At 41.1% G+C, this 15,478-nt stretch overlaps 2 long non-coding RNA genes across 2 annotated transcripts in view; both read left to right on the top strand.

Annotated features, from left to right (window-relative positions):
• Window positions 1-15,478, top strand: part of LOC125613700 — a 37,674-nt gene that overhangs the window by 21,748 nt on the left and 448 nt on the right. The window lies entirely within an intron of this gene.
• LOC125613701 lies at window positions 4,334-13,852 on the top strand. The gene is made up of 4 exons (XR_007344243.1): window positions 4,334-7,602; window positions 8,096-8,171; window positions 11,093-11,309; window positions 13,820-13,852. It is a non-coding gene; the product is annotated as an uncharacterized LOC125613701 (long non-coding RNA).

The following is a 15,478-nucleotide window of genomic DNA, read 5'->3' as shown; positions in this document are numbered from 1 at the left end:
GTTGAGTGTATTTATTTATTTATTTATTGGTGGCCTTTAACATCCTTGTGTGTTCTTTACAATGGATGACCAGTCATCTCTTTTTCTTGTGAGGGTGGGTAGGTGGGTGGGGGAGTACCAGGGATTGAACTCAGGGGTACTCGACCACATCCTCAGCCCTATTTTTTATTTTACTTAGAGACAGTGTCTCACTGAGTTTCTTAGTGCCTCACCATTGCTGAGGCTGGCTTTGAACTCTCCATCCTCCTGTCTCAGCCTCCCGAGCTGCTGGGGTTACAGGTATGTGCCACTGTGTGCAGCGTCAGTCACTTCTTAATATCTGTGCTTATTACCTCTGTCTGATGATTTCTATTTTGTTGCTGTCCTCCTTTCAGCACCATAGACAGAATTTGCTTGAAAATGACCAATGGCAGGCCTGAGATCAGGGCTGGAGAGAGTCAGCCACATTTCAACAGAAACATGAGTCTGAAATAAGTAAACAGCCTAGAACCGAGGTGTTTAAGTAGGCAGTGTGGGTGATCCAGATAGAAAATTCAAAAATACCAGCACAGTAGCCCTGAGCCTTCTGATAGCTTGGTAGGAAGTAGGGAGGTATCTAAAAATAATTTAGAGAATGTATTCAGCCAATGTTCAACTCATTTAAATGGGTGGCAGAGTGGCATATGATTACCTTGAACTTGATAATCATACAGAATTACCTTTGATAGTTGTCTCCACGAATCCTCTCAGATAATGTATCTATGTATCCAACTGCAGCATCACTTTCAACATTATACCCAGGGGAAGTAGGAATCATGGTGTTTTTTTCCCTCCATCAGCTCCAGGGCTCACACATCTAACAGGCCTTGGAATGCAGAGGTCACCTCTCCTCTCAGACCCTGATGGAGATATTGAGCATGGCCTTCTCTCCCCAGGACCCCATCACCAGAAGGAGACATTAATGTGAGCAGTCCTGCAAGCATGTTTTTCCCATCCCTGTTCAGAACTAGAAAACCCTTTTCCTCAAAGGGCAGTGGGTGACAAGGGTCACCATGAAAGGCAGATCATACTTAGGAAAGACTAGGAACCACCTAAAATCACCTCATGTACCTCCAGAAATGTATGTGTCCTGCCTACCTTTAGGAAACAACCATTTGTAGCATATATGGTGGGGTAAAGAATAATCTAGTTTTTCTACTAATTTCAGCCTCCCATCTTCTTGGTCACTCCCCTGAGATTTAAATCCTGAGAGCAGTGAGACTGCAAAGTGGAAACCATGATAGAAAACTATTGTCTTCATCACCTCTGGACCATGAAGTAGATTTCACCCCCACCCCCACCCCAGTCCAAGTAGAACCACAGAGCTTTGTGTATGAGTCTGCTCTCTTTTGTTACTCTGCCACCAATTTCTGTAGGTCCTTACATGATTGTGTTTTCCTTACTAAGCAGGAATTCTAGAGATGAGGGACAAATGGTATTGAATTCCTCCCCAAAATGCAGGCATAAGGCAAATTCCTTACTGGGATGATTCAACCTGAGTACCTGATTTCAAAGTCACCATGCCAGGCACAGTGGCACATGCCTGTAATCCCATCGATTTGGGAGACTGAGGCAGGAGAATAGCAAGTTTAAGGCCAGTGGAATCACAAGTTTGGGGCCAGCCTCAGTAACTTTGTGAGGGACCCTATTAAAAAAATAAAAAAGACTGGGGATGTAACTCTGTGGTAAAGTGTGTCTTAGCTCAATCCCCAGTACCAAAGAATGAAAAAGCAAAACAAAAACAGGTAATTATTTTTTTTAACTAGGCCAAAACATTCAAATTACAAAAGGTCACGGTGAAAAGTAACCCTCCCCCCTCGTTTCCAGTTCTTTTCCTCAGTGGTAAATTGTGTTGTTGGTTTCTTTGCATATTTTCTTTCTTTGTTTTTAAATTTTATTTAATTTTCTGTGCTGGAGATTAAATCTAGGGCCTTGTGCATGCAAGGCAAGCACTCCCAACTGAGTTAGCTCCTCAGCCTTTCTTGTGCATCTTTAATAATGGTTAACCTTCAAAGTAGACATCAACTGTGCTGTATTAAACTGTACTCATAATTTCTTTGCAGATTTTCTAATGATAGTTTAAGAAATCTTTGTTCCTTTCATGCCCCCTGTTTTAGTGGTGCAAGTAATATATTTGAGAGGTGATCCAGGGAGCAGAAATGAAGGAGTGACAAGGAATTGAGAGAAATCAAGACAGGAACACAAGCATAGATACTTACTCCATCAAAAATTTGATTTTGGACATATTAAGTTTGAAATATATTTGATTTATTTATTCAAAAAATTATTAGACATTCAGTAAAGAAGTTAAAATGGCAATTGGCAAAAAGTTAAATTATTCATTATCAATAAAATGTAACTGATTACTGTTTGGTTTCTCTAGCAACGAGTTTCCTCACTTGGCATAACGTCTGCAAAACTGCCCAGGCTTTCAGCCCTGGTGACTGATGTTAGTTAACAGGAAAGTGAGCAATCTATCAGGATCCATTTAGAGTCCAGAACATAAACAACTCGTCTTTCCTCTTGGGGTCAGCTGCTTTCCAGATGCTAAAGTCACTCCCAAGATCTTTTATTGTATTAAAAAATGGTCTCAGATGACACTTCCCACAAATTTCATGCTCATGTCTATCTTCTATAGGTTTTTGACATTTTACTCCACAAAGAGAAAGCCATTATCATGCTCATTTATTTTTCATGAAGTGCTGTAACAGGAATGGTGGTTCAGCCAGTGAAGCTGAAAGCCATATTAATAATGCATGTTAAGTAGGACTGATAGGAACTCTTGTCATCTTAACATCACCGAGAGTGTTAGAGCGAAGAGGCAGGTGTGTGGCAATATGGTCACACACAGCATCCCTCTGCATTGAGACTGGTAAGGAAGGCATTGACAGGGAATCTTTAAGTTTCAGCTTAAGTTAGTGATTAATGAGCAGAAAAGCCATCAGAGGGTACTTCTAACTTAAGAAGTCTTTCCAAAAAATCTCTCTAAAACTTTTGCATGTATCAGACAGTGCCTTAGGTCTTAGAACCTCCATAATAACTAACCCTCTAAAAGGTTTTCGGAGAACATGTGGTAGCAGAAGCTGGCTTAAAGAAACCTGTAATTGATACTGTAGTGAACTTTATCCAGTTCCCTATTCTGTTCACAGATGCTATGCTGTGTTCGGGTTTCTACCCTTCTTCGCCAGCCACCTGCAGCAAAGGCTGGCCACAGGCCCAGCAGGCAGGTCCCCACTGTTCTCAGGCAGTAGCAGTGGTTCTCCCATTTCCCTTTGCAGAGATTGGTTTGACATGGCCATGTGATGTCATTCTGACCAATAAAACAGAAATCTGCAGGGGGATTCCAGGAAAGACTGTCTTGCTTCTAATAAAAGACACACAGGAAAAGATGGTCTTTTTTTTCTTCTAGACATAACTGCAACCAGATGTGAAAGCTGGCACTAGGGGCAGTCAGCCATCTTGTAGCAGAAAGCCAACACCCTAAACTGAATTTGGACCTAAAGCACTCTCCTTCCCCTCCCTGCTCTGCACCACCACCTCCTCCTTCTTCTTGTAGTTCCAAGGACTGAGCCCAGGGCCCTGCCCATGTTAGGCAAGTCCTCTACCACTGAGCTACATCCCAACCCCTTCCCTTTCTTTTATGAGACTGGGCCTCACTAAATTGCCCATTCTGACCTGGAACTTGCAATCCTCCTGCCTCAGCTTCTGCAGTAACTGGGATTACAGGCATGCACCTCCATACCCAGCTGGAGCACTTCCTCTAAAATTTTTTTTTTTTTAATTATGTTTGTTTGTTTATTTCAGTGCTAGGAATTGAAGCCAGGGGCACTCCACCAGTGAGTTACATCTTCAGCCCTTAAAAAAATATATATTTTTAAAAAAAAATTTTAAGAAAGGATCTTGCAAAATTGCCCAGGCTGTTCCAGAACATGTGATCCTCCTGCCTCAGCCTCTCAAGTAGCTAAGATTTACAGGCCTGGGCCACCACGCCTGGCTAAAAAAAAATGTTTACCAGAACAGCAGGATAGGAAATAACTTGGTCCTTGACAATGTCATTGAACCACTGAATTATCCAACCTTGGAGCTGTCCTGTCCTTGGGCTTCCAGGTGGAGGATAATAAATTTCCTTGCCTCAGCTAGATGAGTCCAGGATTTTTTCAAAGTTTGTGCTAAAAACATTCTGACTGCTAATAGCCCAGTGCAGTGACGCATGCCTGTAATCCCAGCAGCCTTGGGAGGCTGAGGCAGGAGGATGGAGAGTTCAAAGCCAACCTCAGCAAAAGCGAGGCACTAAGCAACTCAGTGAGACCCTGTCTCTAAATAAAACACAAAATAGGGCTAGAGATGTGGCTTAGTGGTCAAGTGCCCCTGATTTCAATCCCAAGTAGCCCCCCACCCCCCAAAAAAAACCATTCTGACTGATATTGAATTTATATGTGCCCTTTTGATTCAGAGTCTAAGCTCTCTGGCTACTGGGGAGGCTGAGGCAGGAGGATCGCAAATTTGGGGCCAGCTTGGACAACTTTATGAGACCCGATCTCAGAATAAAACTTTTTATTAAAAAGGGTGGGGGATGTAGCTCACTGGTAGAGTGCTAGCCTAAGCATGCATGAGGCCTTGGGTTCAATCCTTAGTACCACAAAAAGAATTATAACAGTGCTTCAGGTGGGTTCTTTAGATGCTGAGCCAGAGACAGGGGGTAAGGTACACATGATTTCTTGAGGTTATGCTCTCAGGAGAAACCAGTACAGGAGGGAGTGAAGCAGAAAAGGAAAGGGGGATAGCGATGAGCAAGGTTGTAGTCTCAGGGTAAAGTCTAGCTTTGGCCGGATCCATGGGAGGCAGGCTCTGGAATGTTGTCCAACATGGTATCCACTAGCTACTACATGTAGCCACTTAAGTTTAAATTAACTCAAGGGAAATAAAATGTAAAGTTCAGTTCTTTAGTCATAGGCCAAGTGCCCAAAGGTCACAGGAGAAGTTCACAGGTAAAGTCATCAACCACAGCACTCACAGTGACTCCAAACTTACAGCTCTGGAAAGGCATCCAGGTTGAGTACCAACAATGACCACTGACCACTGCATCTAAGCAGGCACAAGCTGGGCATACAGTGCTTCTGGAAGAGTGATTAGGCAACACGCCTTCCCTGTGATCTGCACTGGGAATTAATTCTCCAGGGATTGCTTCTAAGGAGCACCTTTAATTCCTGTCAATCTTAAGGGTTCAGACATATGCCAACTATATAAACATATCTGATGAGCAGGTTCCTCCAGTGGTGCTCTTATTGAAGGAGGGACAATGGAGGCTCAAAGTACAGACTCCAAGGGAGAAAGAGATCTGACCCAGTGAGTAAGACCCAGAAAAAATTGCCTGAATATTAGGAGAGGGCTGAGCACTCTAAACAGAACTTGCAGCTTCTGCTGGAACTATCTCAACCAGCCACTGTGTCATACAATAGAAGAGGGCATACTTTTATTTTTTAAATTAGGTACTAATTAAGCTACGTAGATTTTCCTATATTTTATGTCTATTTGTCTATTTTTTGGTTGCCTCTTCATTTGACACCAGTTTTGTAATCCCATCTTCTGTAAACAGAATAAAGTATTTAGTCTTTTGCATGGTTGATGAAAAGTCATTGCTATTGTCATTATAATTACTACTTTAGAAGCATTTCTTTTTGCTTCATAACTTGTTATGGGAGATGCCACATTTCTACCTTTCTCCTTGGTTCCTCGATCAAGTGTTACTTCTTGTCTGGGGGACAATCCTCAGAAACACAGCCATGTGATCTCACACTCCACAGCCTCCCACAAGCTGCTGCCGGGGCAGTTGGTCTAGCTCAAGTCAGATCCTCACTGCCCATTGGTTGAGTCCCAGTCAGGGAAGGGATAGGAGATGGGAGTTTGTAGGAGAAAATGGTCATGAGTCTGAGTCATAATCACCCCTAAGCAGGAAGTCCTTGGTGTCAAAGATAGAATCCAGAAGCTAAATGACACTGATGGCATTATACCCGCCCAACTTCCAACGGCAGTTGGCACCTGCAACTCTGCCTAGGGGCTGTTCTCTGGCCCCGGAGACCCACTTTGCTCAGTCTGTGTGGCAAGCTGCAGATGTCCAGGAATTATTGTGCTCCTTCCCCATCCTTCAACCAACCATTAGTGGAAGTTAGTGTATGAACACCAAAGAGCCTCATCCCTTGGATGGGATACCTGAGCATTAGTCCACACTGGCTCCCCAGCTTCCCATCATAATTGAGCTCCAATCGTACCCCTGCTACCTGGTCGATAGTGCCCAGGTGTCCTTTATTTGGCTGCCTTTCCTATCTTGTCTTACTTCTGCTCCTGCTGGGTTTCTCTGTCTCCTTGCCCTAGAGTTGTTGTCTCAGCATTTGGTTCTGGGGATACCCAACTAAGGTACTAGATGAAGTTCACTAGAGCCAGTTGTCACTGGGGACTGTGTGATGTGGACATAGTGCTGGCAGCCAGCATCTGGGGGATGTTGAGGATGGAATCCTATTGATGTGACTAGAGTTCATTTATCAGAACTGGATCACTGCAACCAGAATCCAGTAACATCCATGCTGACACATAGCTCTGGGCAAGAGCTAATGGAATGCCTCCTTGATCAGGCTGATTGGGCCTGGGGGCAGGAGGCTGGGCTGTGGCTTAGGACACAGTAAACTCAGCTGTGGTCAGAATCTGAGGAAACAGCCTGATACTGATGATTAATCCTCCAATCCAGCTTCAGAAGACTGGCACAATTTTGTCTTTCTGGTTTGCAAAAGGGCAACACTGTGCTTTGTCAAGCCACAGCAAGGAAAAGTTGCTTCTTTAGAACCTCTTTTCAGATTTGGCAGACATTAGTTTAAAAAATCTTTCTGCCTGGATTCTCTCTTTCATCTTCTCTGCTCATGAATCACGAGGGAATACAGGCTGCTCTAAAAGACTTCACATTTGTCCTGACCCAGCTAAATTGCATGCCAGGTATACAGGTCAGGACTCTGTCTCTTACAAGTGACAGAAACCCAACTAAAACCAGACTAGGCAGAAAGAGAATTTATCACTTCAGATAAGTGGGAATAGTCCCAGGTTAGTTTAGAGAGTGGGAAGAATAGGAATAGCCAAAAAATCCAGGGACTCATAGCCTGGATACCATTCTTGACACAGGCTATCTCTACTCTTCTTTGTGTATTCATCTTATTCTCTCTCACTGCCCAAGGCACCTTGAATCCCCGCAGCAGTCCAAGAGTCACTGACATGCTCTCAGCTTAACAATGCCAGCAGAAAGAGATCTGTGTTATCACTTCCCTGGGAAGACACTGATTAGCACTGCCTGGGTCTTACATCTGTTTCATGGCCCATATAATAGACAATCAATAAATACTCTTGAATGAATGAATAAGGTTATAATGGCCTATGTATCTGACATAGCACTTATTGCTGCTAATTAATATATTTTAGTTTATGCTTCTATATTGAGATTCTGGTTTATATGCACTTGTTTCTAGGAGATGCCTGCTTCCAGGGTGTTGAGGAGATAGTTTCTGAACCTGCAAGACTAAGAGCTTTGCTAGATTCAGTAAGGTAATCAAATGCTACCCTCGGGGTCCCTGAATGGCAGTCTGTTCTACTGCTTCAGATAACCACCTGGACTATAGGGCTGATGGAGCCAGCTTTATCTAATTGAATCTCTACACTGAAAACTTATCTGTGACTTATTGCATATATTTTTGAAACTTATATTTACAATATCAGTATGAAGTGATTATTGTCTCCATTTAATAACAGAGTCTCCAAGCACATATTGGGTAAGTCAGTGTTGCCCAAGATATGCTTTCCAGAACACAAGCCCCTTGGAGATCCATGAAAAGGGGTTCTGTGGTCAGTGATGACTGGGAAGCCTTTGATTGATTCACTATGCATGTTAGTATGTTAAATGTTCTGAAAGAAACTGCAGTTAAGAAATCTATATGATCTGAAATCTGCTTAAAGTTGATCAAAAGGATTTTGCAAAGTTATTGAACATTAAATCTCTTGTTTCTGCATGTGACTTCAGTGTTTCCTGTTGTTTTCACAGAGGATCTATCTCTTTCCACTCTAAGGCTAATTACTGAGTCATCAGTGCCTGTGATTCTACCTTTACCCATTCTCAGGTATCTTCCCTCTTTTTTATTTCATGGTGGATCAACATCCTCTCCCTCCAGGATCTTCCCCATCAACATTTACATAAACTTAATAGTCTTACCAAGTCCTTGTTTTGAATTTGGCCCATGGATCAGGAACATCTACATCATTTAAAAATGCAGATTCTAGCTGGGCACAGTGTAGCATGCCTGTAATCCCAGAGGCTCAGGAGGCTGAGGCAGGAGGATCTCGTGTTCAAAGCCAGTCTCAGCAATTTAGCGAGGCCCTAAGGAACTTAGTAAGACCCTGTCTCAGAAAGGGAGGGGGTGAAGCTGGGGATGTGGCTTAGTGTTTAAGTGCACCTGGGTTCAATCTCTGGTACCCCCCTCCCCCCAAAATTGCAGATTCTGAGGTCTCAATCTAGACCCACTGGATTATCTGTATTTTAACAAAAGCCCCTAGAGATCTGTATGCACATTAAAGTTTGGAAGTCCTCCTCTAAACTACAGCCAGATTTCTCTGGTAAAAAGGCAAATCAGATCTTATTTAACCTCTGTTAAAAATACCCCTGTTTTCCAAGATTCTTTCCTCCCTCCCTTCTATAACTCCTAACATTTTCTGAAATGAGGTGAAAGTCATCAATGAGCTGGGTAGTCATTGGTTCTACCTTGGTGATAGTGTCTGACTTCTTTGCTCTGAGATTTTTTTTCCCAGTGCTGGCAGTAGAATCCAGGGCCTCATGCATGCTAGGCAAGTGCTCTACCACTGAGCTACACCCACAACCTCTGCTTTGTGAATTTTGCACTATGTAACACAGTCAGATCACAATGCACAGTCTACTTGTAGAGGACTTTTATTCTTATTTGTTGCATAAATAAGATCCTCAGAGTGCCCTGATCAACCCTGCCTGATGTATGAAAGTATTAGAAGATGGGTGATGGAGGTAGGGAAAACACTTGAGAAATAAATTCTACCTCAATGTAAAGTCAACTCAAGAAAAGTAATGGAGACCAGGAGAGGCAATGGCAGTTCATTGATGTTTATTTGTTTTGGCATTGGGGATTGAACCCAGGGACACTTTACCACTAAGTTAGATTCCCAGCCCTTTTTATTGTTTATTTTGAGACAGGTCCTAACTAAGTTGCCAAGGCTGGCCTTGAATTTGTGATCATCCTGCCTCAGCTTCCCAAGTGACTTGGATTACAGGTGCATGCCACCAGGCCCAGCTGACACTGATGTCTATAAGTTTGTACCCAGACAGCACCCTAACAGAAGTTTCCTTTGATAGCTTATATCCTCCACCCTAGGAGTAGGGGTGGGTAGGTTTCATGAATAGAGAAAAGGGCAGGTTACAGAGGACAACATCTCCCAGCACGTGAGTGATACTCTGGTGGTTGTCAGTAAGCCACAGTCCATCAGGGCTGTCGTCTAGCTGTCTGGGGTGAAGTCCAGAGTAGTTGCCTCACAACAGAAACATCTTTATCTGGAAACAGGTTGGGGACAATTCCTTTGGACTGCATCCATAACCTGTCTGGGTTGGGCCAGCTGCTGAGTTGTCAGAGTTGGTGGCTGGGGCCTATTGTTAAATGTCAGTATTTTCACAGTCATCCCACACTGCTGAGCTGTGGCATCTATCCCATGGCCCTGGGAAAAGAGGCAATTCTTCCATACCCAGTAGGAAAAGATACAAGAAAGACTGTCTTTTTCTTTCAAAGATTGTTCAAATCAGTATCAGGTCAGGGTACTCTGCATCATGCCCTCTCAAATGGAGAAAGGAGAATTCTGGAATCATACACTTTTCATAACATTAGAGTTGCAGTTTGCTAAGTATGATTTTTGCAAAGATGATTCTGTAATGAAATGAAAGCTTCAAAATGTAGAATAAATAATACATTTATTCAGGATATTGCATGAGTGTTTGTATATGTGGATTAAAATATACCACCCTGAAAGTGTCTCATGATCAAGACAGGATATGAGAATTATATCATGTTTGAAATATAGAAAATGGGAGGCTGAGAGTGCTGAGCAGATGGGAAATTCTATAAGTAAAGATGCCCATCAATGCTGGTGTCTTGATTTCTCCGGAAGTTGAATCTGGAACTGCTTGTCTTTGGGTGTGACTCCTTGGGAGCTGTTGAACTGGTGTATGTAGAAAGATCTGGGTTGAGAGCACTCTTCAGGGGAAGGAATGCTGAAAAACGGCTTGGACTGGAGGTGGGGCAGTTGGAGCTTTTGGCTGACACCAAAGGCCCCAACTGCCCAGTGTGAGGATAGGGTGACCCGACACTCTTCCCCTGGCTGCCAAGAGAACTGTCAAGGGCAGTGTTACCCTGATAGAAGGAGGGCACACATGCTCCTTCTCTGAAGGTCTGAAAGAAAGATCAGCTAAGCTCATCCCAGAATGCCTCCAAATGAAAACCACTTGTTCTTTCCTTCCCGGGTGGAAAAGTCAAGCCTGGCTGTCACAGTGGCACATGCCTGTAATCCCATCAATTTGGGAGGTAAGGCAAGAGGATTACAAATTCAGGTTCAGCCTGGGTAACTTAGTAAGATCCTGTCTGAAAGTGAAAAATAAAAAGGATTGAGGATGTGGCTCAGTGGTAGAGTGACCCTCAGCTCAATCTTCAATACTGCAAAACAACAGTAAAAAGGCAAGCTTGATTCTTTGATATTGCCTCAATGACTTGAATTTTCTTCATCTATTCTTAGAGGAGCCTAGCACCCAGAAACCCTGTTTAAGATAAGAAAATCCTTAGCTTAGGTGTTGAAAATAAAAGTCCATGGTTAGGAAAAAGTCAGTGAAAAAGTCTTTGTCCTTTTATTTTTAATTTTCTTGAATTACATGTGTGACCCTTTAAAAATTGGTGGCAGAATAAAAAGATTATTTACAATAACAGGTTCTTTCGTTTGCTGAGGGCAAAATCAATCTTCCTTATTACTTTTGAAGATTGCCTCACCTGCACAAGAAGACAGAGGTGATAAAAGTAGGAATGCAAGATTGGAGAGGTGGAACAAAGAAAGTGCTGTTTCAGGAAAGGAAAGGCAGAGGTGGCCAAAGTCCCTGGACTGGGTGGAGAAGGCAGAGCCAAACAAGGCTGGAGTCGACCTGGAGGATTAAGACAGCAACCCAGAGGGCAGTGATAGGGCTTCTTGGGAGAGAAAAGGTAAGTTTAATGCCAGTATTAGGGCTGGGAATGCAGCTCAGTGGCAGAGCTCTTGCCTCGCATGTGCAAGAAGTGGAATAGTGGGTGCTATGCATGCCCTTTTTCTCCATAGGAAATCTACCTCTCTAGAAACCTAGATTCCAGAGTAAAATATCAATTTCTCAATGTGATGTGAAAGAGTCTGTTTTCTTTGGAAGATTTGTTTCCATTTCAGAAATTCCTGATTTACTTCCTGTTCCGAGATTGAGGTAGGAAGGGGACATTGCCTACCCCTTGGAGCTCAGCTACGTGTTGGCTGTATAAAAATAGTAATTCCCAATATAAATATTCAAAATTTACAGAAATGCACAAAATAAAAAGTGAAAATTTCACTTCTCCTATTCCGATTAATTATACTGTTTTGAGGTTAACCTATCTTTCAATATTTGGTATAGATCCTTCAATATTTTTCCTAAGCAGTATAGACACATAAAAATTGATTGATTATTTGGCTCAAAATGAATTCGAGGTTGAAAGGACTTTAGCATTTCAAGGTAATAAAATAAACTTATCTTTTTCCCCCTAGTATTTTAATACCTTACTTGGGGAGGAGTTGGGGAATGAATCCTTCAAGATATCAACCTATTATATAAATATTCATTCACACCTCATAGGAACTTGGTGATGGTCTTTACAGATAAACAGAAAAAGCTAGGCACTAGTGCATGGGACTGTGGTCCCAAGTACTTGGGAGGCTGAGCAGGGAGGATCGCTTGAGTGTGTAAGTCTGACATCAGCACGGGCAACATAGCAAGAGCTGTCTCAAAAACAAAACAAACAAAGAGAGAGAGAGAGAGAGAGAGAGAGAGAGAGAGAGAGAAACATACAGAAATTAAACACTTTTCTCCCATCATAGGCAATAAATGGCAAAACTGGGATTTGAATTCAGCCAGTCGATTTTAATGTCAATATGGTTATTCATTTTGCTACTCAGCCTTTCTACATAGAGCCCAATATCAATATGTGGCAAGTAATTCTTTTTCTTCTTCTTTTAAACCATGACATAAATACAATATCCAAATATTTGCAAGAGTGAATTTGTTTACTTAGAAGTCTGATTGACAAGTAGTTATTTAGTAAGGAAAGGGAATTTGACACCTTCCTACTTGCACTGCACCAACCCTTCTCTTTGTTACCAAGAGACCTCATTCCTGAAATGAGATTTATTTCTCAGTCTATTGTTGGGTTTCCCTTCATACGATTGTACTTGTTTAATTATTGAGTTATTGGCTGTGTAAATATTTTTAGGATGTGACATGTAAACAGAACTGATTAAATAGAACAGCTTTAAAAAGTTTAGTAGGGTGTGTCTTAGACAAGTGAAGGAAGGATTAAACACACTTCAGTTCAAGACCACAAGAAAATACAAAAAGCTTGTGGTCCCTTTCCAATTCTGTAGCTGAGATCATATGACTCTGGGCAAATGTTATTTTCTGTTTGTTTTGCTTTGTTTGCTTATGTTTTGTGCCTATTTGCCAAACAGGGGCAGTAACATTAACAATTGTCCCATAGCTTACTTCCTTTTGGTCTCTGATGTGAGTTAAATCAAAAACAAACATACAAAAACAACCAACCAAACAAAAAATCCTAACCCTCTAAAGATAAGTTATTCCAGGCTGAAAAGTTGGTTAAATTCCAAGGAGAGTCACTGTCTAAGTTTAGACTCTGATGGGTAGATATTTCCTCCAGGGAAGATTTTCCAACAGTTTTATAACTGTAATTTATATTGCCTTAAAATATTCTCTTGCAAAAGTAAATATTAAAAACATATTTCAAAGAATCACAACAAAATTCATCAGAACAGTATAGTACAAGTATTTTTAATTTCAAGATCTTTCTTACTTGCTTAACAAAAGTTATGCTTTCTCCATTCTCTCTCTCCCTCTCCATATTTTATATATATATATATATATATATATATATATATATATATATATTTGTATCTGTATATAAATATGTATATGTATGTGCATGTGTGCATGTGTGTGTGTGTGTGTGTGTGTGTGTGTGATTTCTTCCCTTAGACAAGTGCTAGGAAATCTGGTATGTAACGAAAAACACAGCCATTACACTTTCACATTTGAGGATAGAGTTCTGAATGTACAAAATAAAGTATTATCTTTTTAATTTTTTTTGCAACCAAGAAAATATATACTGACAAGGGAACTGGAATATCAGTCATTAAATCATTTTGGATCAAAGACAGATCAGAGATCTGTCGGGAGGAGACTAAGTCACCACAGTAAGTGATTCAGAGGCAGCATGAGTGGTGGCCTGGGCATGGACTTTAGAGCCATGAAAGCCCTGAATTCAAATGCTGCCTCTACCATGTCCAAGCTGTGTTACTGTGGGTAAGATTTTTAATCTCTCTGAGATTTTATATTTTTATTTTAAAATTTTCATACAGTAAAATTTGGTGTTTGTGGTGTAAAGTTTTCTTTTCTTTTTTTTTTTTTTTTGGTTTTGACAAGTGACTAGATTTGCACATCTACTACCACAGTTATGTTATATGCTGTTTCATGACCCCAAATATATTCTCATTCTGCCCTTGTAGTTAACACTACCTTTCCCCATTCAACTCCTAGTAATTCACCCATGTGTTCTGTCTATAGTTTTCATCCTATAGTTTTCAGAATGTCATAGGAGTCGTCTTTTTTCACTAAGCAAAACCTACTTGAGATCTGTCCAGTTTGTTGCATGTGTCAATAAGTCATTCTTTCTATTGCAGAATAGTATTCTGTGGTATGGATGCATTATGGTTTGTTTATCCATTCACTGGCTGAAAGAGATCTGTTTTTTTCTTTGGGCGGGTGGGGGGTACTAGGGATTAAACTCAAGGGCACTTGGCCACTGAGCCACATCCTCAGCCCTATTTTGTATTTTATTTAGAGACAGGGTCTCACTGAGATGCTTAGTGCCTCGCTCTTGCTGAGGCTGGCTTTGAACTCGAGATCTCCTGCTTCAGCCTCCTGAGCTGCTGGGATTACAGATGTGTACCACCGCGCCCAGCATGATTTTGAGAATTAGTGTCTTCCAGGGAATTTGTTCATTTTTCTACATGGTTAAATTTGTTGAACTCAACTTATTTCCTTATAATGCCTTTAAGATCTGTGGTGACATGCCCTCTTCAATTGATATTGATACTTAGTGTTTCTCTTTCTCTCAACAAGCCTTACTAGGGGCTTATCAATGTTATTGTTTTTGAAAGCCAGATCTTAGCTTTGTTGTTTTTTTCTCTATTGTTTGTCCATTTTATATTCCATTGATTTTGCTCTTTATGAATTCACTCCTACTTTGGATTTAATTTGTACTTATTTTTCTAGCTTCTTAAAATAGAAGCTTATCCATTTTCATTTTCTTTTCTAATATAAACATGCAATGTTTTAAGTTTCTTCTAAAGATTGCTTTAGCTGTACCTAACAAATTTTGATATGATCTATTTTCACTTTCATCCAGTCAAAACATTTCTTTCCTTTGTGCTTTGATCTTTTACTCAAGAATTATTTGGAATGGAGAGGTTTAATTTCCAGATATTTGGGGATTCGCTTTCTATCTTTTTTGTTACTAATTTCTTTTATTTATTTTTTCTTTCTTTCTTTCTTTCTTTCTTTCTTTCTTTCTTTCTTTCTTTCTTTCTTTCACTGACAGTCTCACTGAATTGCTCAGTGCCTCACTTTTGCTGATGCTGGCTTTTTTTTTTTAAATTTAATTTAATTTTTTGAGAGAGAGAGAGAGAATTTTTCAAAATGTTTATTTATTTTTTTTAGTTTTCGGCAGACACAACATCTTTGTATGTGGTGCTGAGGATCGAACCTGGGCTGCCCGCATGCCAGGTGAGCGCGCTACTGCTTGAGCCACATCCCCAGCCCTGATGCTGGCTTTGAACTCGAGATCCACCTGCCTCAGCTTCCAGAGCCACCTGGCTCTGAATATATTTTTTGCAGTACTACAAATCTAACTCAGGGCCTCACACATGCAAGGCAAGCTCTACCACTGAGCTACAGCTCCAATCCAAGATATAATTTAAATAGGAAGAGAAAGGTAAAAGCAGAAAAAAGAATACAACGCATTTCACACATCAAGTTCTCTTGGCAACAGACTCTGAGTTTTTTTTTTTTTTTTTTTTTTTT

Source organism: Marmota marmota, unplaced genomic scaffold (assembly GCF_001458135.2).
Source record: "Marmota marmota marmota unplaced genomic scaffold, marMar, whole genome shotgun sequence".
NCBI classification, from domain to species: Eukaryota; Metazoa; Chordata; class Mammalia; order Rodentia; family Sciuridae; genus Marmota; species Marmota marmota.
Note: the sequence above shows the minus strand (reverse complement) of the source record. Positions and strands in the feature narration are given on the sequence as shown.